Raw genomic sequence first — 5,083 nt, 5'->3', positions numbered from 1 at the left:
GGTACTCGGGCCTACCACAACTGGCTCATACAGTCAGATTCTCGATGTTATATGTGTGAAAAGTGTGTTAGGTCCCATGTGTCTGGCCGCCTTCCTCGTACTGTCAGACATCCTGTTTCACACATAAATACATTTATAAAGAATGAATACAAACTTATGTTGTTACAAAAGCAGACTTAGTTCGCACACCGTTATTTCTTCCCCTTGTTAGAGGTGATCGTGTCTGGAAGAAGAGAAAACCACGCAAGTCAGACTTTGTGTGACCTCTGGTCGACGCCAACACTGACCAGTGTCAGTATACTCATCATGGTGAACATCAATGATTCGCCAGACCAGTCTTCCAATCACAGCTATCCTAGGATCAGCAGGCAATGTACAGGCCGAGTTATGACGTGGCTTGGTGGTTATTCGGCACGTAAAGTGGTAAAAAAGACAGCTGTAGCATACCTGTTGATAACTACACTGATAGTGATGGTGTGTGTGATGGTGAGCAGCAGACCTGACTTCCATGTAATGCGAGCTTACAACACTCCCTCACTGCCTGGCTGCCCCTCTACACCTCCACACCTCCGTGAGTACTTAGCCGACAATATTATTTGTATAGGTTCCTAGTAACATTATTACCATAGTAAAAGATTCAGTAGAGAAGGTAATCAAGAAAATCGAGAACATAAATGTTTCAAAAGCTGTTGAATTGGAAAAGCCTTCCATTAGATACAAAACAAGGTTGTTTATTGATAACCTCATACGATAGTCTACAATGACGGTGACATATCATGAAATAAATGAACTCACAATTGTTTGACCCAAAGCAAATTTTATGTGTTCAACTATTTAGGAATAAATTGTTCTGAACATTAAATATGTTCAAATATTTGAGAATAAATTGTTCTGAACATTAAATAAGTTGAACTATTTAGGAATAATTTGTTCTGAACATTAAATATGTTCAACTATTTAGGAATAAGTTGTTCTGAACATTAATGTATTTGAAACAAGCAAAAAAAGAATGATCACATATCTGTAAGACAACTAATGTTATATGTATGGTTATTTAAGAGGATATGCAGAATTGCACCTATAAACCTTTTTCACTGACATGTTCACCATACTTGGTACTAGAGAGAAAAAATAATAGTTTACCGTGGAAAATGCCTTGAAAGTGGCAATAAATTATGCAATTGAGAATAATTTACATGATGTCATCATTCCTACCGACTCTTAAATCTTCGCTCCAGGCATTGTTGCCCAACCATTTGGGCAGGACTGTAGAGCGACGGTCTCACTATATGCATGTCGGCGTTCAATGCCCGACTGCCCAAGTGGTTGGGCACCATTCCTTTTTTCCCTGTTCCATCCCAAATCCTTATCCTGACCTCTTCCAAGTGCTATATAGTCGTAATGGCTTGACACTTTCTCCTGATAATTCCCTCCCTCGCTTCAGTCATTGTTATCCAACCAGCACAGAGATAATATCCAACTCATTACAGAAATCCTACATAGGAAAAGAAGCACAGAATCTAGGGCTGTCAATCACCCTAAATTGGATACGAAGTCATATTGGCATAGATGGTAATAAAAAGGCAAACTTCCACTGCTCTTCCTGTTGATCAGATTAAAATATCTCCAAGTTTTTCACAGATTAAGGACCAAATCAAGAAGAAAATACTCCCAACTATCAAACGTTGCCACAGAGCCAAAGTAGCGGAAGGAATATCCACTGCGATGTGGTACAAACAAGCCACTGGGTACTACTCTTTCAAGCCTAGCAAAAAGATATTCAAAGACATTGCAGTAGCCATACATAGACTCAGACTTGGTTACTAGTGCTGCTGGGAGGTAATAAACCCTATGGTTAAAGAGTGTCATATCTGTGGAACAGATGCAGATGCGCCACTATTGCATTACTTCCTGGAATGTGAAGCAACTGGAATCCTGCGCAGCAAACTCAACATTCATCCAACGAGAGCAGCTGCAATAGATGCAAAATCCACAGCGACTATAATAGGTAGAAAAGCTGTTGAAGATTGGGACACACTGTGCATCTATATCCGCCACCCAGATAATGATATTAAAACAAGACTAAAACAAGTGAGTTAGAACAGAAGCAGAAATGAAAAGACATCTAAAACAATAACAACAATCAATGAAGACTAAGCCACCCTTTGGGTGGCTTAGTCTTCATAAATCAATCCTGTCGCCCTCCATAGCGACTACAATGATTAAAAAAGCAGTTAAAGAATGGGTCCTCTACTAGCCCATTCCCACTTGCCATGGAAATGGCTAGTGAATACTGAGCATCGATAACCACCACGAAGATAATGTTATAAAAACAAGACTAAAACCAGTGTAAAACCAGTCTGCACAACTGAGGTTCACTTTGTACTGGACACCCAGCTGTAGCCAAACTTCTCTTGATGATGTCATTCACTGTTTCATGTCTGGCACTCTTCCCTTGTGACTTATGCCAGATGAAACCAAGGCTGCCGTATTGGTCTGCCGACGCATAGCAGCAGATACACCAGTGTTCGATACATCAGTGTTCGAGGGGCAGCAAGGCGAAGGGCAACACCAATGTTTAGGTCCCGATGATTCATACGGGTGCCTAAGGCGGAATTAGCAATAGCCAACAGGAAGTTCCTGGCATGGGGAGCTTGAACAGCTAGGAGACGCACTTTATCCTTTCCAGAAGCTGCCTCCAACATTGATGTGGCAATGTTCTCCACTATTGGGCCATTTGGCACGTTTACACTCGTTTGGAAAGGTTGGTCGAGGTTGAGAGTTGATAAGAATGTCCCATCCGCTAATTTTGGATCATAAATCCCAATGGAGTCTCTTGGGTATTCTGGCAGTGTCTCATTCACTAATTGACCTGTAATACTGGTGGAGGATAAGAATGCCGGCAATGCTAACTGTGTCACCTTGCGAATACCTATACCCCCGAGTCTAACGAGGACCGTTGCTTGGTTCCATTGGTCATCTTGCAAGGAGAGGTTTAACACTTGCATGGTTGTTGACTTTAGGAGTGCGTCATATTTTGTTAATTTTGGGCTGTCGAAGGAGAGAGCACACCTTAGGAAATATGTAAGTGTGGGCAAAGCCAGGCACCTTTTGAGGAGGTACAAAGCATCGTCAGCATCCAAAGCCCCTATTCTTCCCTCCATCCTTCTTAGGTATCATATTACACGATTTTTAATTATTGTTTAATGTCAACAAAACATTTTTTACTAGTTGTTTATAAGAAGGATTGCAACTGTTCTATATTTCAGTATCGCACCCTAAATAGAAAGGGAGTTATTGTTATTTTTTGTTTTTTTTCCAACGAATTTTACACATTTTCAATATATTTCACAAACCACAAGTTTCAAATGAAATCATTTTATGACACTCATCTAATACATTAGCATATAAAAGAGGATTTGTATTGAAAGGATTATCCAAAATATTTTTAGTTTTACTAATACAAGTAGTCAAAGTTCCCCCAAAATATATGCCAATATTTCATGTTTGAAAATGAAGTATAAAATCAATAAATGAACCTAGAAAAAGTGCTTAATATAGTCTGTAGAGACGTAAACTCTACATATAAGATGTAAATTTCATTTAAATTGAAAAAAAAGAAAGCTGTGTAGTAATTTTAAGTTAATTGACAATAAATAAGGTCAAAGATTCTGCCTCCTGTGGTTGAAGTTGACTTCAACCAATTTCTTCCAAAATTTGCATCCTAACAGATATTCTTATGTTCTGTAAGGTATATAAGTTTCATGCAAATCGGCCGATAAAAAAATATGAAAAAAAATTGAGAGAAAAAAATCTCAATTTATTTTTTATATTTTTTTGGCATAAAACTAAATATTAAAATACTTTATGCTATGGTGATAGCTTAGAGTCATAGACATGATTTCAGTTGACACTTTAGTTTGATGTTAATTTTTGACCATTTTGGAAAATTTTCAACACATAATTCAATATTTTTTTCTCCCTTCCTATTTATGCTACGATGCTGAGACTTGGGCCAGTTGAACCACATTTTACATACTACTAGACAAAAAAGTTTGATTGAAATCAAACCAGTTTTCATTTATCGCATTTTTCAGTACTACGGCCCCTTAGGTCATTCAGCTTTTCTTCAAGGATTACCTCAATGGCACTCGAGCCCAGAGGTGCCCATAGCAGCACACTGTTGGCTGGAGCGATCACTGGGGCTCCTGGCAACACGGTTCTTACTGCATCTATGATTTGTTGACTAGATGAGATGATTTCGCACTTTGATGGGTTTTGGGTGAGTCCTAACTCCTCATCCTTAGATTTCATCAGCTGTAAATCCCCTAGCAGAGACCCACTGTGTCCCTGCCAGGATGCCATCGTCCAGGAACCAGATGTTGCGTTCGCTGGTCAACCTGCTTGTCACCACTTTAGCAGCCATGCAGTAAAGGAATGGGGAAAGTGGGTCTCCCTGCAGGACACCTTCTGCAGAAACAACTTCATGTTCCCCAAACAACAGCCTCGATTCTCTACTATATCCTGCTGAAACGAAGGGGAGTAGACCAGGAAAGCTTGTTCGAACTGCTTCCAGTACCAAATCCCATTTTACCTGGATGAAATATATATATAAGTAAATATGTGTGTGTGTGTGTGTGTAAATCACGAAAATTAACGCGTGATAAAAAATATGACAGTGTCAGACCACGGAAGAAGAATTGAAACAGGAATTTCCTTAACTACTTTTGTATATTAATCCATCTTAAGAAGGAAGGAATGAATAATTCCTTATGTAGATGTATTAATATACGAAAGTACTTAAGGAAATTCCTGTTTCAATTCTTCCTCCGTGGTCTGACACTGTCATATATATATATATATATATATATATATATATATATATATATATATATATATATATATATATATATATATATATATATATATATATATATATATATATATATATATATATATATATATATATAACTGAAAACTCACACCCCAGAAGTGACTCGAACCCATACTCCCAGAAGCAACGCAACTGGTATGTACAAGACGCCTTAATCCACTTGACCATCACGACCGGACATAATGAGGT

At 38.4% G+C, this 5,083-nt stretch overlaps 1 pseudogene; it reads left to right on the top strand.

The window, feature by feature from the left end:
• The first annotated feature begins 248 nt into the window (after window positions 1-248).
• The window catches only part of LOC138365878 (beta-1,4-galactosyltransferase 4-like), a 113,167-nt pseudogene continuing 108,332 nt past the window's right edge, over window positions 249-5,083 (top strand).

Source organism: Procambarus clarkii, chromosome 2 (genome assembly GCF_040958095.1).
Source record: "Procambarus clarkii isolate CNS0578487 chromosome 2, FALCON_Pclarkii_2.0, whole genome shotgun sequence".
In the NCBI taxonomy this organism is placed as follows: Eukaryota; Metazoa; Arthropoda; class Malacostraca; order Decapoda; family Cambaridae; genus Procambarus; species Procambarus clarkii.
This window is presented reverse-complemented; position numbering and strand designations above follow the sequence as displayed.